General features: G+C 39.0%; 1 pseudogene; it reads right to left on the reverse strand.

The window, feature by feature from the left end:
* LOC100341253 (zinc finger protein 42 homolog) overlaps positions 1-24,223 on the reverse strand; it is a 106,027-nt pseudogene extending 81,804 nt beyond the window's left edge.
* Positions 24,224-27,822: the final 3,599 nt, after the last annotated feature.

Genomic DNA, 27,822 nt, shown 5'->3' on the forward strand with positions numbered 1-27,822 from the left:
TTTGTCAGTTTTTCTAGCACCTTTAAAAATAATTTTATATTATACTCTGATCTACAATATATATTTCATACTTATTTTGACTATTTTATTTCTTTAACTCTGTTTCTGAGCTACAAATTTTCTTTCATCACTTTATCTATCTCCTCTCATCACATCTTTATTGCAGCTTCATGGTATGCTTAGGTCTATTAGGGCACTATGGTTTGAATGTCCTCTCTAAAACTCATGCTGAAATTTAATTGACATTGTAGCAGTATCAAAATGTAGGATCAATTAAGAGAGCTGTGAGACCTCTGTCCCCATGAGTGAATCAATGCAGTTGTCATTGTGCATGGTTTAGTTGCAATGGGATTGGGCTCTTGACAAGAAGTAAGAGTTGGGCTCTGCCTCCTATGCTTCCTTGTCCATCTGACTTCCGCCATGTTATGGTACAGCCTGAAGTGTTTCGTAGATGCCAGCACCTTGCTCTTGAACTTCGTAGTCTCCAGAATAAGTTTCTCTTGTTTATAAATTACCCAGTCTCAGGTATTCTGTTGTAGCTACAGAAAATGGACTAATACAGAGGGCTAGTGTCTCCTTTCCTCCATGAAACTTCTTTCTCAAAATTCATTAGCCATATATTACTGTGTATTTTTATTTTGACAAACATTGGTGTAGTTTATGGTGTTCTACATGTTTCTCATGTTTCAAGTTTCTCCATGGAGAACTTTGAGGGTATTGGAAAGATTTTTGACAATATGTAAAGAGCTCTGTATGAAATAGAAGACCTGAACAAGTGAAAGATTCTGTTAATATCATCTTTACAATAAAGTTAGAACTTTGTCATGCAAAATTTTTAAATTTTCTTTCTAATGAGGCTTTTTACATATAGAGTTTTCATGGAAGTGTTATCTATTCCTCTATAAATTCATTAATTCCCTCATTAAAGTTACTGAACATTTTTGGAACAATGGTGGTAATATCTGCCAGTATAGATTTGGGAAGGAAAGAGAGACAAATATACGAGTAAAGCATAACTCCCTTATTCCAGAAATTTACAATATTGTATGTGTTTATCTCTGTTCTTAGACTGTAAACTCTGGAAGGGCAGAGCTTGTGTCTTGTTTCTTGTGCATGACAAATAATAAGTGTGCATAAAGACAATTTGTTGAATGAACACACACTGACTTCTATAAATTGGAAGAACAGTTTTAGTGCCTTCCAAAGGCAAGGATTCCATATACTTCTTTCTCAAATTGTCATTATCTGTGATATCTTCTTGCTTTTATCAGGTTTGTCTTCTATTCTACATTCTTGGGACCAACTGCAGCAATTCAGGAAGAGAAACTGAGTATTTAATGGGATAAATACATTTTAATACTTGATTCAATGAGAATGAGAAGGAAGTCTTAACCATCATCCGAGATTCCTCTTTTTCTATTTCTAGTCTTGCTTCGTTTTAATCCTGGCTTTGATTATTTCTGATCTTATGAGCAATGTTTACAAAGCTTATTAAAATGTGCATTTTGAAAAATTAGGCATGGTTATGATAATATATTTTTGCACCAAAATAAATTCCTATAACTTATTATAAAATGTCTGGACAGGATTTACTTCGAGGTGCTAAGTACCATAAAACATTCATTTGCAAAGAGCCTCTGTCAGAGAAACATGAATTCTGTTAAAACTAAAGCAAGAAAAAGCAACCAATTTATGGTGATGCTTGGGTGGAAGAATGGTGAAATTATTGATACTAGCACAGGTGTTGAGGTGCAGTGGTTGGGCCATTCCATAGCAGAGTGCTGGCTCAAGTCCTGATTACTCCACTTCTGATCTGGCTTCCTAATAATGTGCCTGGGACAGCAGTGCATGACAGCCCAAGTGCTTATGTTCTTGACACCATTGCAAAGACCCTGCTGGGTTTCCCAATTACTAGCTTTGGCCTGGTACAGCCCTGGCTGTTGTGGTAATTTTGGAAATGAGCCAGAAGATGGAAGAGTTCTCTCTCTCTCTCTCTCTCTCTCCCCCCCTCCACCTTCTGCTCTTGCTCTCCTTCTGTCTCTGTCACTCTGCCTTTCAAATAAATGCATCTTATTAAAACAGAAATCATTGATGCTTTATGAAAATTTTATAGGCATAGTGCTTCAAATCATCAATTTACAAATGAATAACTCATTTTAAGAAATGATGACACAATATTGAAGATGACACCCACAGTAGCAGACTATCACGTCAATTTGTGAGAAAATAATGAATCTTAATTTGTGTCCTAACTGAAGAGGACCAATGATCAACAGCAGAAACAACAGCAAATGCTGTAGAATCTAAATTGGAGCATGTTTTCTACTCAGTGAGTTTCAAAACTGTTGTGCCCAGAATAGCTGTTCCATGCAGAACAGAGCTTTCAATGGAAAATTTAAACAATGAGATCAAGATCCTGGAGCAATTCTATAAAGAATTGTAACAGAAGGTGAAATATAGCTTTAATAACATGATCCTGAAGACAAAGCATAATCAAAGTAATGGCTACCAAGAGGTAGAAGCTGCCCAATCAAAGCAGAAGTAGGACAGTCAAGAGCAATGATCGTGGCAACCATTTTTGGAAGATGCTCAAGGCATTTTGCTTGTTTACTTTTCACAGGGACAAAGAATGGTAATATCTCTTATTAGCAGAGTGTTTTCAGAAAATTATCCCATAATCTAGCAGAAAATGACTGATAAAGCTTTTCCAGACATTTTTTTCTTCCCAGAAACCATATACTTAAGGAATACAAACTTCATACATTTCGTAATTACAACTTTAGGAACATGTCAATCCTTTACTGGACCTGCTCTTCCATCCACTCTTCCAGCTCTCTTCCTCCTCCCTCTCCTATTCCCACTCTTTTTTTACTAATATCTATTTTCAATTAAGTTTATATACATATGATTAACTCTACTTTAAGTAAAGAGTTTAACAAATAGTATGAAAAAATGTTCCTCAACAGTTGAGATAAGGGCTGTTCAAAACCATTGTTTCTCAAAGTGTCAATTTCACTTCTATAAGTTGCCTTTTAGGTGCTCTATTAGATTTCACAGGTCAGGGGGAACATATGGTATTTGTCATTTGGGGACTAGCTTATTTCACTAAGTATGATGTTTTCCAGTATCATCCATTTTGTTACAAATGACAGGATTTCATTTTTTACTGCTGTGTAGTATTCCATGGTATTCCTGTCCTATAATTTCTTTATCCATTCTTCAGTTGACAGGCATGTGGGTTGATCCCATATATTAGCTACTGTGAATTGAGCTGAAATAAACATGGGGTTACAGATCACTCTTTCAAATGCTGATTTCATTTCCCTTGGGTAAATTCCCAGGAGGAGGATGGCTGGGTCCTATGGTAGGTCTGTATTCAGATTTCTGAGGTATCTCCATACTGTCTTCCACAGTGGCTGTACCAGTTTATATTCCCACCAACAGTGCATTAGGGTACCTTTTCTTCCACATCCTCACCAGCATTTGTTGTTTTTTGATTTCTGTATGAAAGCCATTCTAAAAGGGGGTGAGATAAAACCTCACTGTAGTTTTGGTTTCCATTTTCCTGACAGTTAGTGATCCTCAGCATTTTTTCATATGTCTGTTGGCCATTTGGATTTCCTCTTTTGAAAAATGCCTGGGAATAAGAGAGGGAAGAGATGTGCAATTCAGGACATGCTCAAGCTGACTTACCTCAAACGGTAGAGTTAGAAACATACCAGGGGATTTGAATTCAATCCCATCGAGGTGGCATGTACCAATGCCATCTCACTAGTCCCAGTGATCAATTTCTGTTCACAATTGATCATAATGATAGGACTAAGAACCAAAGGGATCACATAAACAAGAATAGTGTCTGCAAATACTAGCTGATAGAATCAAAAAGGGAGAGAATGATCCAACATGGAAAGTGAGATACACAGCAGACCCATAGAATGGCAAATGTCCTAACAGCACTCTGGCCTCAGAATCAGCCCTAAAGGCATTCGGATCCGGCTGAAAAGCCCATGAGAATATTTCAGGCATGGAAACCCAAGACACTCTGGGGGAAAAAAAACCTAAATGAAAGATCTCCACGAGTGAGATCCCGGTGGAAAGAATGGGTCATCAAAGAAGGAGGTACCTTTCTCTGAAGGTACTTCAGAGTACCTTCCAGTTTGACCATGGCCTTGTCTAAATATGATCAGAGTCAGTGAACTCAGGGGGCTTCCATAGCCTTGGCAGCTCATGACAAGAGCTTAGGGTGATTACTGAGGCCATAAACAAGAGTGTCAATTGGTTAAGTCAACAACAGGAGTCACTGTGCACTTACTCCTCATGTAGGATCTCTGTCCTTAATGTGCTGTACATTGAGATTTAATGCTATAACTAGTACTGAAACAGTATTTTTCACTTTATGTTTCTGTGTGGGAGCAAACTGTTGAAATCTTTACTTAATGTATGCTAAACTGATCTTCTGTATATAAAGATAATAGAAAATGAATCTTGATGTGAATGGAAGGGGAGAGGGAGTGATAAGGGGAGGGTTGCGGGTTGGAGGGACGTTATGGGGGGGAAGCCATTGTAATCCATATTCTGTACTTTGGAAATTTATATTCATTAAATAAAAGTTAAAAAAATAAATCCTTTGCCCATTTCTTCAGGGGTTGTCCATTTTGTTGTTGTTGAGTTTCTTGATCTCTGTATAGATTCTGGTTATTAATCCTTTATTAGTTGCATAGCCAGCAAATAACATCTCCTATTCTGTAGGTTGCCTCTTCACTTTGCTGAGTGTTTCTTTTGTAGTACAGAAGATTTTCAATTTGATGTAATCTCATTTGTCAATTTTGGTTTTGATTGTCCGTGCCCCATGGGTCTTTTCCAAGAACCTCTTTGCCTATGCAGATGTCTTACATGGTTTTCCCAATGTTCTCTAATAATTTTATGTGATCATGTCATATATTTAGCTCTTTAATCCATGTTGAGTTGTTTTATTGTGTAAGGTATAAGGTAGGGGTCTTGCTCCATACTTGTACATGTGGAGATCCAATTTTCTCAGCACCATTTATTGAAAAGACTGTCCTTACTCCAGAGATTGATTTTAGCTCCTTTGTCAAAGGAGTTGGTTATAGATGCGTGGATTGATTTCTGGCATTTCTATTCTGTTCCATTGGTCTATCCACCTATTTTTGCACCAGTACCAGCCTGTTTTGGTTATATTGCCCTGTAGTATGTCTTGAAATATGGTTTTATGTTGCCTCTGGCTTTGTTCTTGTTCTATAAGATTGCTTTAGATATTCTGGATCTCCTGTGTTTCCATATGAGTTTCAGCATCTATATCTCAGAAAAATTTTTTCTATGTCTCAGAAGAATGTCCTTGGTATTTTGATTAGTATTGCATTGAATGTGTAGATTACTTTTGGTGGTGTTTACATTTTGATTATATTGATTCTTCCAATCCAAGAACATGGATGATTTTTCAATTTTTTTGTATCACTTTCTATTTCTTTCTTTGGTATCATTTTCTATTTCTTTAGTGTTTTATAACTCTCATCATAAAGATCTTTGACACCCTTGGTTACATTTATTCCAAAGATATTTGAGTTTTTGCTAGCTATTGTGAATGGGATTTATCTTAGAAGTTCTTCCTCAACCATGGTATTGTCACAAAGGGTGTTGATTTTTGAGTGTTGATTTTATATCCTGCCACTTTACCAAACTATTCTATGAGTTGCAGTAGTCTCTTAGTGGAGTATTTTGGATTCCCTATATGTAGAATGATGTCATCTGCAAATAGAGATAGTTTGACTTCATCCATCCCAATTTGTATACCTATGATTTCTTTTTTTTTTTTTTGCTTAATGGCTCTGGCTAAAACTTCCCAGATTATGTTGAATAGCATTGGTGAGAGTGGGCATCATTGTCTGGTCCCAGATCTCAGTGGGAATGCTTCCAACTTTTCCCCATTCAATAAGATGCTGGCCAGGGCTTTGTCATAAACTGCCATGACAGTGTTGAGGAATGTTCCTTCTGTATCCAATTTGCTTAACGTTTTCATCAAGATTGGGTGTTTGTATATTATCCAGTGCTTTCTCTGCAATATATATATGAATCTGTTAATTTGATGTATCACATTTATTGATTTTCCAATGTTGAACCAATACTGCACACCAGGGATAAATCCAACTTGGTTGAGGTGAATGATCTTTTTGATGTGTTGTTGGATTCCATTGTCTAGTATTTTGTTCAGAATTTTTGCATCTGTTTTCATCAGGGAAATTTGTCTATAGTTCACTTTCTCTGCTGTATCTTTTTCATGTTTAGAAATTAAAGTGATGCTGGCTTCATAGAAAGAATTTTGGAAGAGTCCCTCCCTTTCAATTATTGGGAATAGGTTGAGAAGAATTGGAGTTATTTCTTTAAATGTCTGAAGGAATTCAGCAGTGAAGCCATTCAGTCCTGGACTTTTCTTTGTTGGGAGGGTCTTTATTATTGATTCAGTTTACATCCTGGTTATTGGTCTGTTTAGGTTTTCTATGTCTCCATGGCTCATTTTGGTAGATTGTATATGTCCAGGAATCTATGCATTTCTTATGGTTTTCCCAGTTTTTTAACATATAGCTCTTTGTAGTAATTTCTGGTGATTCGTTTTATTTTTGTGGTGTCTGTATTTACATTTCCTTTTTCATCTCTAATTTTATCGATTTGCATCTTCTCCTTTTTTTGGTTATTTGGGCCAATGGTGTGTCAATTTTGTTGATTTTTTTCAAAAAATCAGCTCTTCATTTTTCTGAGTTTTGGGGGTTCAATTTTTGTTTATTTCTTCTCTAATTTTAATTATTTCTTTTTTCCTACTAGCTTTGGGTTTGGTTTGATGTTGTTTTACCAGGTCCTTGAGATGCATTGATAGCTCATTTATTTGGTGCCTCTCCAATTTCTTGATGCAAGCACCAGTTGCTATAAACTTTCATCTTAACACTGCTTTTGTTTATCCCATAAGTTTTGATATGTTGTATTGTCATCTTCATTTGTTTCCAGAAATTTTTTGATTTCTCTTTTGATTTCTCCAATGACCTACTGTTCATTCTGGAAAATATTGTCAGTCTCCCTGTGTCTGCATATTTTCTAGGGATTCCTGAGTTGGCATTTCCACCTTCATCCCATTGTTGGCAGAGACGAGATTAGTTTTATTTCCTAGCATGTGGCAATCATACAGAAAGTTCCATGCACTGGTGAGCAGAAAATGTATTCTGTGACTGTAGGGTGGAAAGTTCTATAGATATCTGTTAGGTCCATTTGGTTTGTAGTGTCAATTAACTCTGTTGTTTTCTGGTTGATTTTCTGCCTTGTTGATCTGTCATTGCTGAAAGTGGTATATTGAAGTTTTCCATTAATATTGTATTGGAATCTATGTCTCCCTTTAGATCCATTAGCATTTCTTTTAAATAGCCAGGTGCTCTGTAATTAGGTTCATATACATTTATACTATAATTTATAATAATCACATCTTCCCATTGAATTGATCCCTTAATCATTTTAGTGCCCTTTGTCGTCTATTTCGACAGCTTTAGTGTTAAAGTCTATTTTGTCAGATATTAGGGTGGCTACACCAGCTCTTTTTTTGGTTTCTGTTAGCAAAGAGTATCTTTTTTCATCCTTTCACTTTCATTCTGCATGTATCTTTGTTGGTGAGATGTGTTTCTTGGAGGCAGCAAATAGATGGGTTTTGTTTTTTAATCCTTTCTGCTAATCTGTGTCTTTTAACCGGTGAGTTGAGGCCATTTATATTCAAGGTGACTATTTGTAAGTATAAACTTTGGCCGCACTGTTTTTTCTATAAATATTTCTATTGTTTACTTTGGATTTTGTTTGTACTTTTACTGGGAGATTTTCTGCTTCACCTTCTTTTGTAGTGATGACCATGTTTCTTTGTTTCTGTGTGTAGCACATCCTTAAGCATCTTTTGTAAGGCTGGATGAGTAGTGACAATTTCTTTCAATTTCTATTTGTTATGGAAGGTCTTTATTTCACCTTCATTCATAAATGAGAACTTTGCAGGGTACAGTATTCTTGGTCAAGAGTTTTTTCTTTTAAGACTTGGAATATAGCTTCCCATTCTCTTCTAGCCTGAAGATTTTCTGATGAGAAGTCAGTTGTGAGTCTAACTGGAGATCCTCTGAAACTAATCTGGTGTTTCTCTTGTGCACATTTTAGAGTCTTTATGTTTACTGTGGAGAGTTTGATTAAAATATATCATTCTGGTCATGTCTATTAGGAGTTCTATGTGCTTTCTGTACATGGATGTTCCTTTCTTTCTCCAAATTAGGAAAGTTTTTGTAATTATTTCACTAAAAGGCCTTCTAATACAGTCTGTCTTTCCATGCCTTTAGCAACTCCTAATACCTGTATGTTGGATTGATAGTATCCCATAGATTTCTATCATTGTTTTTTACTTTTCTAATTTCTCCTTTTTTCTTTAAGTCTTACTGTAGAATTTCCACCAATTTGTCTACTAACTTGGATATTCTTTCTTCTGCTTCACCAATTCTGTTTTTAAGGCTTTCCACTGCATTTTTTATTTGTTCTATTGAATTATTCACTTCCAACATTTAATTTTGAACATTTGGGATTGCATCAAATTGAGAAGTTTATGTAATTCAAAAGAAACAGGAAAGTGAAGAGGCAACCAACAGAATGGGAAAAAATATTCGCAAACTATGCAACAGATAAAGGGTTTATAACCAGAATCTACAAAGAAATCAAGAAACTCCACAACATCAAAACAAACAACCCACTTAAGAGATGGGCCAAGGACCTCAATAGACATTTTTCAAAAGAGGAAATCCAAATGGTCAACAGACACATGAAAAAATGTTCAAGGTCACTAGCAATCAGGGAAATGCAAATCAAAACCACAATGAGGTTTCACCTCACCCCAGTTAGAATGGCTCACATTCAGAAATCTACCAACAACAGATGCTGGCGAGGATGTGGGGAAAAAGGGACACTAACCCACTGTTGGTGGGAATGCAAACTGGTTAAGCCACTATGTAAGTCAGTCTGGAGATTCCTCAGAAACCTGAATATAACCCTACCATTCAACCCAGCCATACCACTCCTTGGAATTTACCCAAAGGAAATGAAATTGGCAAACAAACAAGCTGTCTGCACATTAATGTTTATTGCAGCTCAATTCACAATAGCTAAGACCTGGAACCAACCCAAATGCCCATCAACAGTAGACTGGATAAAGAAATTATGGGACACGTACTCTATAAAATACTATACAGCAGTCAAAAACAACGGAATCCGGTCATTTTCAACAAGATGGAGGAATTTGGAAAACATCATGCAGAGTGAATTAAGCCAGTCCCAAAGGGACAAATATCATATGTTCTCCCTGATCGGCGACAACTAACTGAGCAGCAAAGGGGAAACCTGTTGAAGTGAAATGGACACTATGAGAAACAACGACTTGATCAGCTCTTGTCCTGACTGTTGATGTACAATGTAGTACTTTATCCATTTTAGTATTTTCCCTTTGTTTTGTTCTAGTACTATTGGTTGAACTCTGTGATTAACACACAATTATTCTTAGGTGTTTAAATTTTAACTGAATAGTGATCTCTGTTAAATATAAGAGTGGGAATAAGAGAGGGAGGAGATGTACAATTTGGGACATGCTCAAGAAGACTTGCCCCAAATAGTGGAGTTAGAATCATGCCAGGGGATCCCAATACAATCCCATCAAGGTGGCATGTACCAATGCCATCTCACTAGTCCAAGTGATCAATTTCAGTTCACAATTGATCACACCGATAGGTCTAAGAGTCAAAGGGATCATACAAAACAAGTGTAGTGTCTGCTAATACTAGCTGATAGAATAAAAAAGGGAGAGAACAATCCAACATGGGAAGCGGGATACACAGTAGACTCATAGAAGAGCAGATGTCCTAAATAGCACTCTGGCCTCAGAATCAGCGCTTAAGGCATTCGGATCTGGCTGAAGAGCCCATGAGAGTATTTTAGGCATGGAAAGCCAAGACACTCTGGAAAAAAGAAAAAGAAAACCTAAATGGAAGATCTCTGCGAGTGAGATCCCAGTGGAAAGAACGGGGCCATCAAAGAAGGAGGTACCTTTCTCTGAAGGGAGGAGAGAACTTCCACTTTGACTATGACCCTGTCAGAATAAGATCGAAGTCAGTGAACTCAGGGGGCTTCAATAGCTTGGCAACTCATGACTAGAGCCTAGGGAGATTACTGATGCCATAAACAAGAGTGTCAACTTGTTAAGTCAACAACAGGATTCACTGTGTACCTACTTCTCATGTGGAATCTGTCCTTAATGTGTTGTCCAATGTGAATTAATGCTATAACTAGTACTGAAACAGTATTTTACACTTTGTGTTTCTGTGTGGGTGCAAACTGATGAAATCTTTACTTAATATATGCTAAACTGATCTTCTGTATATAAAGATAATTGAAAATGAATCTTGATGTGAATGGAATGGGAGAGGGAGCGGAAGATGGGAGGGGTGTGAGTGGGAGGGAAATTATGGGGGGGGAGCCATTGTAATCCATTAACTGTACTCTGAAAATTTATATTTACTAAATAAAAAATAAATAAAAAAATTTTGATTTCTCTTTAGGGTCTCAATTTCATGGGATAAATTTTCTTTCATGTAATGTACAGATTTCATTAGTTCACAGATTTGCTTCTGTTTACTTCTAAGTAATTCTACAATCATTTTTTGAATTCCATTTCTGGCATTTCTTCAATCTCTTCATCTTCTGATTGTAGTAATGAATGTTGTGTTCTTTTAGAAGCATCCTGTTGTCTTCCTTATTCTTGTTTCTTTAGTTGTTGAATTTATTATTCAGCATTTGTGTAGATATTTGTTGATTTCTTTTGGTTTTAGTTTTTCCCTGTGATGGCATTTTTCTTTGGACTGTGTCTCTGTGGCTTAAGTTTTTCAGTGAATATCCAGAGGCATGTAGTGGGTATGGCCAGGGAGCTCTGTTCAGTACTCCAGGGTGAAAGGAGTGTCCAAGGTGACACCCAGGTTTGGTGTGGTAAATCTCTTTTTGTTCTGCTCTGTTCACATAGTCTCACGCTTACCTCCTCTCTTCAAAGGAGACCAGTGCCTGGGCACTAGCCCCAGTGGGTACAATATTCATTTGTACTGCTTCAAGAACCTCACAAAGGAGCTGTGTAGTCCTTGTTTGGAGCACAAATCCCATAGCAATGACCTCAGCAGGCATTCAGAGCATCCCGAGCCTATGGAGCCACCCACAGTGACTGCCCCAAAGTTCTAGCCCTCCCGTGTAGCCACAGTGTTTTCACAGTCCCACCACACAAGCTCCCACAGTCACAAGCATCCCTCCCACTGTCAATTTTCCCAGCCAGACTCAGGCAACTCTGCTTGGCAGGTTGCTAGGTGTGTAAACACAAGCTGGTGCAGTTGCTATGTATGTCCAAAATGCTGTGCACCCTCTCTCGGCTTGTTACAGAACACAGTGCCAGGTGATTGGGGAACGAGAAATGTGCCCCCTTTGTTCCCTCCTCTAGGTTGGCAGGTACACTGTCCCCCACAAGGCTCCAAGCCAGACTTGTGCCAGGCTCTTCCTGTAGCTCTATCACCAGTGGTTTAGGCTTCTGCAGTTTGGTCTCACCTCACTCTCCAGAGCTGGTGCTGAGGCTCTCAGCTACTAGGGTCCTGAGTTGTGTGCCTCCACGCCCTCCACGTAGATCCACTGTGTCCCTCTAATTTTACTGAAGTTTCCTTTACCATTTTATCCCTAACTCATCCCGAAGACTGCACTCTCTCCATGTTTTTTAAACTATCTTCCCCTAGACTAGAGCAATAAGCTCCCTCCCCATTCCTCCATCTTGGATCTAGTCCAGATAGTTCTTTATCACAATGCTCCTGCTCATTCCTCTCATCAGACAAGGACAATTTTTTCAGAGTTCCAATGGGAAATCATTACACACCAATAATATAGTCCTGATTTGTCTCTTTCTGACTTATTTTCTGATCTTAAACATCTTTAAAGGGCATCTACTTTAATTTATATTATAGAGAAGGCTGCATGAATATCATTAAATTCTCAGCACCTTCAGGTCTTTAAAGCTAGACTAAATGGCCAGTATAATTCCTTACAAAAGTAAGCACTTTATAACTTGATGGAGCTTATGTTGAGAAATTATATATTATATAAAAATATCTACCTTTTAACTCCATTTTCTATAAATCTTTTGAAATTCCTTCTTGTAAAACACAGAGCTATGAAATAAAAGAATGAATTATAAATTTTAAGAGAGAGTAACTTTTATTAAGATATCATTTGCCCATTTCTCCAGGAGTGGTTCATTGAGTAGAGTTACAATTTTCTTTGGAGATGTAGGGAATTACTGTGGGTGGTGGAGGTAGATGTGGTAACATTCAGTTTTCTCAGATTGGAAAATGTGTGGCTAAGTCCAGTAGCTTAAAGAACCCCAGATGGAGAATGGATATAGGGCATGGAGTCAGAAGTTGAGGGGCAGATCTCTGAGAGCCCATCTGTAATAGAGTTGGCTGAGACAGACATTGTCAGCAAGTGTTCAGCCATGTGCAATGGAGCCAGACATATGAGAACCAGAGCAACCATGGATACAAAAAGCTTCTTCTCAACCCATTTTCTGGCACTGCATAAATTCACTTTTTTTATAGGACGCAAAATAGAGCTGTGAGTGGTACTGCAATGAATGAGATTGAACTTCCTACCAACCAAGAGATTTAGGGCTTTGGAGAAGATGTGATTTGATTTGCAACATTTTTTAAAGTGGCACCTTTAGTACCTGATATCCCAATGTTAAATTCACCTTTATTTTGAAGGAAAGATCTGCACAGCACCTAATTCAGGGCATGGCGCTTAACAGGCATTCATTTATTCTCTCAAAAAATCTTTATTGAGCTACTGTTTGCCAGACCCTGTGCTAGATGTTGGGCATAGTGAGGTGTGAGAAAATCAACACGCGGCTCCTGCAATCATAGAGCTTACTCCTGTGAATGGGCCTAACTGAGCTGAGTTTTATTCACATACGTAGGGACCTCCTCAAGGAAGAAGTTGACTCAGAGGTGAGGTCAAAGCCAAGGAATAGAAGGGAGGAAGGTCCTGTGTTGAGAAATAACTTACATATTATTATTATTATCTTTCAATTTCATTTTCCTTGTACTTTTTGATGTTCCCTTGTATTTCTTCTTGTTTTTTTGAAGTTGGCATTTATATCTGATGCATCTCATTTAAACCATAGTTTTTTCGAACTGATTCTGAAGTCCTGCTGCATTAGCTGTGCATCCCAATGTTGAGCTGTGTAGAATCCTCTGCTCAAGCCAACACCACCCTAAATTCTGATTTTACTACTGCTTCGGTACTCACTTGGCCCTGTTGCATCACTTCTGTGAGAGACTGGCTATTAAGCCTCATGGAATAGCCCCAGAAACTCTCCTAAACTGAAAAGGAAATACTTCTACTGAGAGATCACTGGAAGTCTCTGTTTTCCTATTTTATTTTTACATGCATGATTAAGTACACAAAATGTAACCATTTTTTAGTGCATGTTTATGTCCTTGGACATCTATCACCACCACTCATCTCAAGAATTTTTCATCTTGTAAAACTGAAACAATATCCATCAGACAATAGCTTGCCTCTTTCACCTCTTCCTGGCTCCTACTTTCTTTCTCTATGCTTTTGACTATTCTAGGTACCTCCCATTAATAGGATCATATAGTGCTTCTCCATTTGTGATTGGCTTATAAAGAGTGTAATACCCTTAATTGTTGTAGTGTAGGCCAGAATTTCTTCCCCTTTAAGGCTGAATAATATATCACATTGTGCTTATCCACTTATCCATTGATGGGCACCTGGGTTGCTTCCATGTCTCAGATACGTGCAAAATGCTTCTATCAAATACCTCTTCCAGAGCGTGTTTGAAATTCTTTTGGGCATATACCCAGAAGGGGAAATTCTGGAACATGTGATCATTCATTTTTGAGGAACACTACTGCTATTTTGCCATAGTAGCTGTACCATTTTAGAGTCCCACCAACAGTTAATAAGTATTCCAGTTTCTCTGCTTCCTTACCAACACAATTTTCTGCTTTTCTTTTAGTTTTGATAGTAGTCATCCTAAAGGATGCAAGGTGGTAGCTCATTGTAGTTTTGATTTGCATTTCTCCAATGATTAGTGATTGATCTTTTCATGTGCCTATTGGTCATTTGTATATCTTCTTTGGAGAAATGTTTATTCAAGTCCTTTGACCATAGGCACCCATGATTTTATTTAATTTTTAATATTTTTATTATTTTTTATCTGAAAGGTGTAATGACAGAGAGAGGAGGGAGAGTCGGAGAGAGTGGAGAGAGATATTCTGACCACTGGTTCACTTCCCAAATGACAACAATGGCCAGGACTGAGCCAGGAAGAAGCCAGGATCCAGGAGCTTCATCTGGGTCTCCTACATAGGAGACAGAGGACCAACTACTTGGGTCATCCTCCACTACTTCCCCAGAATTATTAGCAAGGAACTGGATTGAAGTAGAGCAGCCAGGACTAGAAGTGGGGCTCTGAGATAGGATGCTGACATTGCAGGTGGGGGCTTAACCTGCTATGCCACAACACTGGCTCCAAGACCTTACGATTTTAAAACTTTCATTAAATCTTTCCTTTAGGTTTTCCAGAATCAAGCTTACCTTTAACAAATAGTTAATGTTTAACTCTTCTATGAAGACCTTCCTGATTCTCCTAAGTAGAATTAGTTGTTTCCCTTTCTATTTTTCTGCTTTCCATCCGTTTCTTATATAACCTCTTAAAGCAATTATTTCAGTACATTTTAATCATTCTGTTAACAAATGTGTTTCCTCCATTTACACATAAGGTCAATGACTATGTTTTATTTATCTTTGTACACATAGTACTTATCACTTATTGTATGCTACTTATTAATTATTTATTTATTACTATATTTAGCACATAGCAGATACTCATGAATTCTGTTGAGTGAATGAGTCAATATATTAATGATCTACTTGAAAACAAATTTTTATTTTTATACATAATTGAATAGATTGTGGCTACTTAGGAAATTAATAAATGGTGTCTATTGAGGCCATCTTCATTGTTGTTCATACTACCTACATGGATTCTCAATTCTGGTCGAACATTGAAATCATCTGAATTCACGGGTTTAATCTAAGAGTTACCAGGTAAGGCCAGGGCACTCTGGTTTTTAACAGTTCCAGAGGTAATTCTAATGTGGGCCTGGTTTAAGAACCATGGAGAATCACTGAAAACTGTGATTACAAAGCCTGTTGCTGAGTTTGAGCTTTATGGGGCAGAGTCAAGCTGGTGTCACATTGTAAGGAGCAGCTAGCATGTGCATGAAATTTAGTTTATAGATTCACTGTCTTCCTAAGTTTTCTTGAAATCATCCAACCTCTCCACTCTGTACCTCACATCCCTCATAATTAATCATATTACAATTCAGTTAACAGTGCAGCAGTCATGAGAGTGCTCCTTTTTGTTTTAATTTGAGAAACCTAAGTTCAGGTAGTATTAATCCTGACAGTTTGAATCCATGGAATTGGGTACGAAGCATGGCACATCTCCAAGTCTGAGCTGTTTCCATGTGGAATGTTATCAAGGTTTGCTCGGAGATGTTGGTAACCTCTTGGCACTGGTAGATGTGGATTTTATAATTACTTGTGGCTTTGCTTCTTTTATTGTCTCTGATTTTAGCCTTGGCGTTCTTTTAATGTGCATTTCTGTATAAATTAGAAAAGCAAGAGTTAAGATGTAGAACTTATGTGTCTGGCCACAGCTGTTCAGAGCAATTCAGTGTGTCAAGCTGAGGTCAAATGAATAGGGAATGTCATTACTAAATGGTAACATTTTCTGAGGGCTTTAAAGAAATTCAAGTCCTTTTTAAATCTACATTTATTTTATCTTTTTTTTTTCGGGGTGATAGGTTGCACTTCTAGTTCTTGTCAGAGATTTGTACATTAAAATGAGTTTAAATTTAACTATTCTACAAATCAACATTCCAAATATTTTTTTTTAGGCAGCCTGCATACTGTTTTATTTGAGACATACACTTCTTTTAAAATCTGTTGAGATGTACTTTTGTTTGTAAGGCTGGGGTGGTGTGTGCCTGTCTATCTCTTTGATATATTCATAAGATTAGGATGATGTCATATTTCCAAATTCCATGAGCTGACTCTAGATATCAATCCACTCTTCTCATGGTTCATTAAATTTAAAATGCTATTTCACATGCTCACAACACACTTGTACCTATGTGGAAGCTAAGAAAGGGAAAAATATCTGTGTTGTGCATTATAATACTACATTGATAAACAGTAGATTTCATCTTAAAGCACATGATACGTTTGTTAAGCCAATGATGCAACACTTACAGTGCATAACTTGAAAAAATAGATCAAGTTTTAGTGCATGACACCCCTGTTTACACCTGTAAGGACCTGAGTTACAGATGGATGAAGAGAAGTCAGTGTCTCTACCTCTTAACTACCTATAGAATAGAAGTGAATAGAAAGCAAAATGTACAGTAGATAACAATAATAAAAAAGTAAACACTGCTACAGCAGATATGGTACCGTTGATAGTGTTGGTACCTGTTCTGCAATAATGCTAATTTCCATTTGCCACCATCTCCGATTTGTTGCTTGAAACTTTTTCCAAAGCAATGGAAGCTGGCTTAACTCACATGCACACCAGGCTAGAAGGGTTGGGGAATTATCTCCTTCTAAGCATAGCTCTTAACAAATGATTGACAGGGACCGGTGGATAAATACTCTGATTCCTGTCTGTACAAGTGGAAAAATTTGAAGTGTGTGATCAGTTCCATCTTCCAGTCTTCCCCAGCCAGATTCTCTTCAAGTGTCTAGAGAGGCAACATACTTCCCACCCCCTTTATCATCCGTTGGTTTATTAACTTCTTTGATTTCCTCTATTGTTTCTCCAGTCTCCCACCAGTACATCTTGCACCTCCAAAACTTCCAAACAGGGCCTTATCTTAAGATCCACTTCTAGGAGAACACCAATCATAATCATTGGCAATGGTGTGTTCTTTTTTCAACTTTCATTTCAAAATGGAAATTTACAGGCATTCACCTAAAACCTATCTGAAGGGCAACACCCTAAGGAACTTCGTGACTTCAGCTTTGAGCAACTCACACCATATTACTGAGCCTCAGTTTTATTATTTATAAAATTAACAGATGGCATGAATGTCCTCATTTTAAGATTCTAGTATTTTGAGACCTGAATTAGGAACCCTTTCACCCTCATTAGAGCACTATTTCAGCAATTTGCTGCTGGGTGTTACTTCTCCACCCTGCCCTTCAAGCTTCAAGGATTTTTTTTTTTTAAGGAAAGAGAAACTTAAAATTTAGTTAAAAAGAAATCTAAACATTGTTTGAAAACAGACAGAGTGAGAGACAGACAGACGTCTTTCATCCATTGGTTTACTCCCCAAATACTGCACTTTCCAGGGCTGGGCCAAACTGAGGCTAGGAACTGAATCTTTGTGGGTGGCAGGAACCCAACTACTAGAGCCGTCACATGCTGTTTCCCAGGGTGCACATTAGCAGGAAGCTGGAATCAGGACTGGATCTGGGGCTCAAGTCCAGGCGCTTTGATATAGGATTCTAGCATCCCAAGCAGCATCTTAACTGTTGTGCCAAACACCTTCTCATCTTTTAGGGTCTTTTTAACCAATGCAAGCAGAATTTCTATACTGTCTGCTGGATGTGTTCTGTGGGTACCCTGTTATCACTCAACATCTGGGTCCCATTCCTGCCACTTCCCTCTCTCCTCTGAGATTTGTTGTCATGGCCTCAGCTCCAGAGTTGCCAGAATTCCAGCCCCCTTTCCCTACAAAACCCATCCACTTTCTTCTACTCCCTCCTAGATCTGTTATGTCTTAATGCAATCGAATTTGCCTCTCTGTGGGGCTCCCACAATCACTCCCTACATGAGGTGTAAGCACTTGTTCCTCTATCTGATTTCATTTGTGCAGTTTAATAAAAAGGAATTTCATACTATACTGAATAGATATGTACAGCATGACAGGCTGATTCCACAGATGAAGCGGGTACCTTTTCAGGTGGTTGAAATAATTGTGAGAACTGCCAGCATGGCTTGCCTTCAGGGAGATGGAAATAAGACAAAAGGAAATATAAAATAAGTGGAGGAAAAGCATGCACTTTAAATATTTATTTTTTAAAATGCAAACACGGTTGTTATTTTGCATGGCATGGCTGGACTAGAAAGGGCTGCCTTGGGTTTCTGAGCACCTGCGGCTCTGCAGTCTGTCCTCCTGGCAAAGAGAAATGCATTTCAATTCTGTATATTTGTTTTCTTTTGCTTGCAGCTATTCTTAGATTTGAAATAGACACACAAGTAGATAGAGTACAATGGAGAGAGCCTTATGGGGTCAATATGGCATCACTGTTGCACAGAAGAGGCTTCCTGGAGAAGGGCTGTCACTCATTGTGATTTTCAGGTGGTTTAATCTCAGTTTATCGGGGCTTTGACATCTAGGATTTCGGGATTATGGCAATTCTATTAGGCATCTTGCCATCCACATGAATGGGAACAGATGTATGAATGTATGTGGACTTGATTGGACTCATGACTAGGCTCTAAAGCACTGAAATTGGAAGGATCCTGAATGAAGAACCCTGTGGAGAAGCCAGATTTCCAACAGTCAGCTAAACAGAGGTTCCATTCCCCACCGCAGGAGTGGAATGAGGATGACAATGATGTCCAAATCCAACAGAGCTCCCAGTGTGGGAATGGTGGTCTTTCTGAGATCCCCTGGTGTCTGGGGTGCTTCTTGTGATCTTTCAAGTCACTTAACTCACATTGTTTCTGAAAGAGACTAACTTTGGTTGTGTTGCTTTCTCTAACTGGAGAGGTCTTGCAGGTTAGCAGATCACTTTTAAGCCGTAAATCTTTCAAATGCAAATCTGGTCCAGGCAATATAGAGGTGGATAAAGGAGGAAGGATTTGGAACACACACAAACAACACAGCCTTTTTCTTCCCCCGACTGGATCAAAGGCTGGGATGCTAGATCCAGCCTATCTGCTGATAGCTCTCTGCAAATAATCAGAGTTTCCTTTTGAGGCTGCTCTAGATGGGACAGACTTTGGAAAGATATTTAATATGTATATATATATATATCTTGTATTATGATAGTGTCTCTCCTTCTCCACATTTGAAGCTGCTTACATACAGACTTTACACCATTGAGATTTTGATATCTTTATACAACCTTAGTGTATGGGTGACAATTTTTTTTAAAGATTTATTTATTGGCCGGCGCCGCAGCTCAATAGGCTAATCCTCTGCCTGCAGCGCTGGCACACCGGGTTCTAGTCCTGGTTGGGGTGCCGGATTCTGTCCCGGTTGCTCCTCTTCCAGTCCAGCTCTCTGCTGTGGTCCGGTAGTGCAGTGGAGGATGGCCCAAGTTCTTGGGCCCTGTACCCGCATGGGAGACCAGGAGAAGCACTTGGCTCCTGGCTTTGGATCAGCGTGGTGCGCTGGCTGCAGCGCGCCGGCCGCGGTGGCCATTGGAGGGTGAACCAACGGCAAAAGGAAGACCTTTCTCTCTGTCTCCCTCTCACTGTCCACTCTGCCTGTCAAAATAATTTTTTCAAAAAAAAGAGATATATTTCTAAAAAAAAGATTTATTTATTTATTTGACAAGTAGAGTTACAGACAGTGAGAGGGAGAGACAGAGAGAAAGGTCTTCCTTCCATTGGTTCACTCCCCAAATGGCCGCAATGGCAGGAGCTGTGCTGATCTAAAGCCTGGAGCCAGGTGCCTCCTTCTGGTCTCCCAAGCACTTGGGCCATCTTCTACTGCTTTCCCAGGCAACAGCAAAGAGCTGGAATGGAATTGGAGCGAACGGGACTAGAAACGGTGCCCACATGGGATGCTGGTGCTGCAGGCGGAGGATTAACCTAGTGTGCCATGGTGCTGGCCCCGACAATACTTTTCTTCAGACATGCTTCCTGCATTCCCTGAACCTGTGAAATTAGTGGAACTGCCTGGCTAGCTCTGGCCAGTGAACTACTCATCAGTGCTAAGCTGAGGCTGCAGTTTCTCTCTCCTGTGTTTTGGAGGATAACAATGTCCCAGAGGATGGCATACTTTGTCAATCTATGTTTCCGAATGACTGTGTGAAGCATGACCTTTTTTTGACTCAGCACTGAGCATATAATGCAAAAAGGAGTAAATTAGTCTATCTTGACGAAATTATTACTTGAAAGAAGATGCTTCAGAGGAAAAGTACAAAAATCTGTCACTTTAGTTTAGTGACCATGGTGTTAGCACAATAAGCTGATATTGGGTACTAGAAAGCTATCAATTGTTGAACACTGGATTCACAACATATTGCCAAAATAACTTGTTCCTAAGTCCAAGCTGAGTTTATTGCTTACTGCATTAAGAGAGAACACCACCTTGACAGAGCCCCTTGGAAAGGGTCATGACATGACAGAATAAGTTTGGTGGACACAATGAAATTTGAGTGAATGATGGTAGCAAATGTATGAATAAACAGCCTTCACTATTTTGATCTCTAACTTAGTGTTGTTTTTGTCACAGTAGACTTTAAACAGGAATATGTTATTTAAAAACACTACTCATTAAATAACATTTATAAAATACAGATTGTAGAATGAAGTAGTTCCAGAATACCAGGACAGCTGTCCCTACTCAAGCTGCCCATGTTAAATAATGATCTTTTTCAAGCAGATTTCCAATGAGGTCATTTAGCAAATAGAAACTTATTTCTCAGTTGTCACAATCACAGGGGCCACTGTCGTCTTTTATTTAATTATTATTTTATCCTGAGAGTCCCAAGGAATCACAAGATGGGCCTTTGTTCATGTTATTCCATTTCCTTAGCTTCTTATGTCCACCCTGAGAAATTCTTCTTGGTGCAGATACAGTGATTTATCAATATATTCTCCTTGAACCTTTCTCAGACCCCCAGGAAGAGTTAATCCAACATCACTCTGTGCTCTCAGATCATTTTGCTTATCTTCTAGTATAGCATGTGACATTGGCTGGCCTTCAAAAGATAGGTATTCATTTATTTTGTCTCTAACAGAATAAAAGCCATTAAGCTCCAGATGGTTGTGGGGCAGAGATTCCAGTCTATCCCATTGGATAATATGACCAGCCCTCTGGACCATACAAAGACAATCTGCCCAGGCCACCTCTGGATGCACAGGACAAACAGCAAAAGAAGAATACCCATAAACAGCTCTATACCCCAATGCCAGTTTGGAGAAAATACGGACAGATCTAACCCCATGCTACTCCCATGAGCTTATGTTACTTCTCTTGAGGGGAGAACATTAAAGTGACTAGGTAGACATTATCTAGTGTGTATGAGGGGCTGAAGAATATGGAAATTTCTTGAAGAAAATAGTAATTTTTGTGTAGATGAATGAGGGAATAAATGTGGAAACAAGCCATGTGAGCAGACATGCATTTGAACATTAAAAGTCTTGCCCCTTGTTGGGTGGGTCTTTTGTGTGGTTGAATGAGGGAAGAAATATAGAAGCAAGCTGGAATTTCTATATCAAAAGCCTTGCCTTTGTTCAATAACCTGATTGTGTGAGTTCCAATTCCCTCCCAGCAGGCAACTTAGGAGAACCTTCCGCACCCTACACCAAGGGGACTATTAGGTCCATTGTGAAGCTCTGGAAGGAATATCATGCCCTTAAAGTCTTTCACCAGCAAGATATCCCAGACATGGAGGGGGGAGGAGAAAGAGAAAGCCAATACCCATATCTACAAAATCTCTGATGCAGACTGCGTTCTCCGTCTTTCTGGTGTGTCAGGTGTATTCTCTTCGTTAAAGTTGGTTAGCATGCTTAGTGCTAAAAAAAGAAAATTATTTATTTATTTATGTATCTTTTTATTTACATGGCAGAATGATGGAATGACAGAGAGGGATTCAGCCTGGGGCTAGGCCTGGCTGAATCCAGGAGCCTAGAACTCCAACTAGGTTTCCGACAGTGGGGCCCAATTATTTGTGTCCTCTTCAGTTGCAATCCCAGGTGCATCAGCAGGGAGCTGGAGTAGAAATGGAGCAGCATGGAGCCACCTTGCACTTCAATATGGGATCCTGGTGTTGGAAGTGGTGGCTTAACCCACTGCTCCACAATGTCAGCCCCTGGACTGACTTTTAATAACAGTTATTTGTGTTTATGTCTTCCTTGTATCTCTTTAATGCATGGATTGAAACTTACTCACATTTGCATGATATGGGCCATAAGTTGAAAAATTCACTTGTTAAACTGAAATTTTTTTCCTAAAGAAATTAGTTGAATCAATACATGTTGTGCACTCATTCCATTCAAGACACTTTACTAAAGTGTACTAGGATGGGTTAGGTTATAATACTGCAACAACAGCCTCTCCAAGTTTCTATGGCTTCAGACACATACACACATACACACACACACACACGTGCATGCATTTTTTATGCATTACTCATACTGTATGTTCACAATAGATTAGTACGTACCTCAGTACCATCAGTGACTTAAGGACTCAGGATGGCAGAGAACTCGACAACTGGAATAATGTTGGTAGCTGTAACAGGGAATGAAAGTGTCTGAATCATTCACAAGCTTTGCACTGTCTCAGCTCAAGCAGTGCATGTAGAGAGAGCTAGTAAGGTGTTTTGGAGCCACTACATTCTACTCACTATATTTTAGAAATGTCATCCAATGAGCAGGGATATTTTTCATGTACACTTCAGTTTTTTAATCCAAATATCTAAGTCTTTGTCCTTTTATTTTGAAGTATCTGTTAATGGTCTCAAATCAGCACTCATATCTACGATTTCAATATAGTGACAGCATGATGAAAAGCAAATAAAAAATAATGAAAATAAAACATATTCGACTTGAAAAAATGTTTACCCATTCATTTATTTACTGCCTGCTGTAAAATTTTCATTCTCTAGGATTATCACATGGAGTATGAAGTATATTTTTAAAAGGTAAAGGTAAGTAATTGGAAATTACAAAATTGAAAATCAAAATTATTTTCATATTCATTGCATACAAAAATCAGTATGATATCCAATCTTCCATAATATCTTATCATACATAATATATTAAAGACTATGATCTTGAAGTAAATTTATCACTGACCTTCTTGTTGTAAGCACCTTCTTGTTGTAAGAACAATGTTCTTAAAATAATATCACAAAGTTTAGGTGCACCTTAGTAACACAGAAAAATATATGTCTTTTAGAGTTTTAATATTGATTTAAAAAATCCTTCCTGGAAACAATCCTCAAAGAGGCATATTTGTTCCCAATCACTCTACTGTTAACATGCCTATCCTGTTGGGGAATTATTTTCCACCTTCTTTTTCCCTGATTCTTTTTCATCTTTGCATGAGTTAAGACGTGAGCTTTCAGGTTATCTGACTGAATATGAATAAACCTCTTGTTACAGCCTTTAAAGGGACACACAAAAGGTTTCTCCCCAGTGTGAATGTGTACATGTGTACGCAGATTGAAGTCCAGGGAAAAGCACTTTCCACTTCCTTCAAAAGTGCACCGATAGGGAATCTCTCCAGTATGAACCAGAAAATGTCATTTTAGTTTCGAGCTCTCACAGAATGCTTTCCCACATTCTGCAAACATGTGGGCTCGGGGACCGTAAACAAGGAGACGCTTTTCCAGGGCTGTTCTGTTCCTTGACTTTCTTTCGCATCTACTTTGAGGACAACTGAATATTTATGGAGCATTATATTCTTTATTTTCTTTTGACTTTTTAGCAAACTCTGCAAGCTGTTTTGAATCTGATAAGTCAATGTCAGGTATTCCACCAGGAGGGAGCTTCTTGCCTGCCATGTACTCAGAATACCCAAGAAGGGAATTCTCTCCAACAACCTGTGGAAGAAGCTTCTGTTTTGTCCCCCTTTTCATGTAAACCAAAGAACCTGTTGAGAAAGCTCTTGTTCTGATCCTTCCTTTAAGTAGTCAAAAGACTTAAAAAGTGAGTCCTGTCCAGGAGGGGCTGAGAAAACTCTCGCTTGATTATACATTCTGTGTAACAGTTGAGGAAGGCATCCTCTCCTACAGTGTCATAGCACACATCTTCATCACAGAAGGCCCATGTCATGTCAGGAGCTTCCATTTCTGCCTGCTGGGCTGGCCTTGGCTTGGCTTACTATGGGTTAGCACCGCTGAGGGCTTTTCCATCAAAGACCTTCCAGTCACTATTCTTTGCCTTTCCCCTCCATTGCTGGTTCATGTCATCCTGTTTACTTCCTCCTTGAAAGTTTGCACCAGAATATGCCAAACACTTCCAGGAGGTAGCGCCCTGGTTGTCTTCAGCAAACACCTGCTGCTAGACTGTAAGGAAACTCTGTGACGTCAAAGTCCTCTTCCATTTGGTCACAGGCATCCCAGCACTTAGGACATTTGTAAGGCCACTATGATGTGCTCTGATCTTTGCTGTTGCACCTCCTTTGCAAAAGGCCTGAACAGAGTTTTTAGACAATATTTTTTATTCAGTTTCCATGGTGCCAAAACTAACACTAAGTTAGAAATCAAATTAGCAAAGAGCTTCTTATTCATATGCTTGCTGTAGCAAGGGAAACGTCTACTGTCGTATTGCTCCTACACAAGTTCAAAGAGAATTTGGAATAAGGGGGTGGGTTTTTAGGGCAGAAAGAGTGAATTCTGTTAGGGAAAGATTTGGGGGAAGCTTTTTGATTGACCTTTTCAGTATATTGGGCTGTCCTAATTTGTTTGCAAGGAAGCATGTTAAATTTGAGGAAGATTTCCAGAGAGGAAGAGACTGCTCTGAGGCCAGAGATTTCCTAGATCTACTAGAGTTGATAGAATGTTCTTTTATAGTTGAGTAAAATATTTGGGTTTTGGTCTGGGGGTGGGGTGGTGGAAGCGACAGATGGGTTCTCAACTGAACTACATAGCACTGAGTTATTGCATTCTCATCCAGTATGGTGAATTTTGAGGGCTTTGGCCAGTCAACAGATCTCCCTTAACTACAATTTTTTTTCACAGTGAAGACCATGAATTAGGTGATGTATTAATTCTCTTGAGACTCTTGTTAAGTCTAGGAGTCCACAATGATTCTGGCAATGAATTAATTTCATGACCCCATTTATCAATTACTAATTGAGATGACTTACTATTTGTCTCTTAGGTTAGTTACCCAGAGAAATCATGTTAGATCATGAGCCTTAGAAATGAATGCATCTACTGAGTTATGAAACTCTGTAGCAACCAGCCATTCTTCATTCCCAGCAAATCTGTTCATGGTGCAGGAGTTGGGTGGAGGTGAGCCTTCCTTTTTTACAGCACTGGGGTAAAGACTCAGATTGAGGATATATCCTTGCTTTCCAAAACCCAAGGCCCTTCATGACCCTGCCACTTAAATGTGCAGTGAGCTGGAACCTTTATTCAAAGGGGCTTTTCTAGCCTTAGCTGCTGCCCGGCTGCTGCAACGTGCCCAGATGCCCACATCCTTGCCACAAAATTAGAAGCTGTGCCCTGGAACAACCTGGATCCTTCTTTGCATATGGTTTCTCCACTTCAGCTTATCCAAGTACTGCAGAAAAGTTCACTGCAGGGCAGTAAATACTGTCATGATTTTAGAAATTGCACAACAGTCCTCTTTTCATGTATATTATAAATACTAGATGCTCAATGATAATTTGAAGTTCCATTCATCAGTGGCCAGTATTTTGTTAGTCCCCATCTGTAATTTACACAGCAGGGATCTTTTTACACATCCGTTGATAAAGTTCATCATTTGCTCGTTCAATTAAGACAGCTGAATTTGGCACAGTATGAAGATTCCTAATATTTACTCAGCTCTTGCTATGAACTAGGCATTGTGGCAAGTTCTTTGTGTGCATAATAAATCATTTAATCATCAAACCACTTGGGTTGAGATGTTGATGATCTTTGTACCCCCACCCTTAACAGGTGAGAAAAATGAGGTTCAGAGAACTTAATGTAACTTACCTGGGGTCATGTATAGAATTGTGACGTTTTCTAGCAATGTGAATAGGCAAGCACTTTATTTTAATTTTTCACTATGGCTGTAAATTTGTATTTGGAAAAAAATTTAATGGGTTATAAGCATTTCAATCTCATTTCATTTTTAATACATGGCAATAACGCTTTAATATCATGGGTACTTTCTTTAGGTTGGACTACCCAGAGTTCTTAGTGGTTGGTATGGTGGTCTATAAGAATCTGCCATTGGCCGGCGCCGCGGCTCACTAGGCTAATCCTCCGCCTTGCGGCGCCGGCACACTGGGTTCTAGTCCCGGTCAGGGCGCCGGATTCTGTCCCAGTTGCCCCTCTTCCAGGCCAGCTCTCTGCTGTGGCCAGGGAGTGCAGTGGAGGATGGCCCAAGTATTTGGGCCCTGCACCCCATGGGAGACCAGGAGAAGTACCTGGCTCCTGCCATCGGATCAGCGCGGTGCACCGGCCACGGCGGCCATTGGAGGGTGAACCAACAGCAAAGGAAGACCTTTCTCTCTGTCTCTCTCTCACACTGTCCATTCTGCCTGTCAAAAAAAAAAAAAAAAAAAAAAAAGAAAGAAAAAGAAAAAAAAAAGAATCTGCCATTGTAACTTTCCAAGTACAGTTATCATAGAAAAGAGAGAGAAATATGTTCATTATTTTATCTTTGGTGGTGGTCCTGGTAAATGCCATGTGTCCTAGTGAAGAAAATGATGATGCTCTTAACTCTACATCTGTGATCTGGCAAAAGCCATTACTTGTTATTTTAAAAATAGTTACAATTAATAATTTCTGTGGATCCTAAGATTAAGCAGTGGAGTAAAACATCATTTCACCTCTCTTCAACTCTTGAGCTGTCCATCTGCAAAGTGGGGACTATGAATGGCTTCAGAGAGAATGCTTGCTAAGCATTCTGGAATGTACTGTGTAGATGGCAAATAGGACTCTCTTCCCCATCTGGCCCTTCAGAGAGAAGGGCTGGACAACAAATTCCTTGAATCTTTGCCGGTATGAGCTTCAATGAACATTCACGTGCTGCTTGCAGTGTATCACTTGGTAGGCACATACACTTGGCTTGAATCTTGATGAAGATTTTTTTTTCTTCTTTAAATTTCTCCCTATTTTCCTGGCATAATATTTTGAACAGCAGCAAGTGCAATCTGTTGTTTGTTTGGAAAAGATGGCAGAAGGGGTGCTTGTTGTGTGTGTGTGTGTGTGTGTGTGTGTGTGTGTGTTGGTTGCAGGGAGGCAGTCTTCCCCTAAGATCTGTTCTCAGTCCAGTAAAATAAAATTGTGAAACACAGATACATGAGTTACTTTTCATTTGGAAAGAGGTTGAGGTTTAGAAAGAATTAATAAAAGCTCTACTCCTATGGTGGATACATGACAGAAAATCCATTTGTCAACCTCCCTCCCCATCGTAGGCGTATGCACACATACATATGCACATAGAAACATCACAACAGAAGGGAATTTTTAGCTCATGGTCCTCTTAGAGCAGAGTTCTTCCTTCCTTGGCTTCAGCAGTTTTATCTTTTCCTCTTTCACCATTCTCAGACCCTCCTATCTCAGAAGCCAGTTTTTCTAGAAAGCAGAGAAAACCCTCTGAGCTGGTAGAATTGCCATAGCAACGTGGCACTGAGTCTTGCCCCCACAGATCTCAGCTATGCTTGTCTTTCGGTCTCAGCCCAAGTGAAGGATTATGCGGATTTTCCTTACCACACATTCCTGGGC

The sequence above is a fragment of the Oryctolagus cuniculus genome, chromosome 6, assembly GCF_051225735.1.
Source record: "Oryctolagus cuniculus isolate XC-2025 breed Fujian yellow rabbit chromosome 6, ASM5122573v1, whole genome shotgun sequence".
In the NCBI taxonomy this organism is placed as follows: Eukaryota; Metazoa; Chordata; class Mammalia; order Lagomorpha; family Leporidae; genus Oryctolagus; species Oryctolagus cuniculus.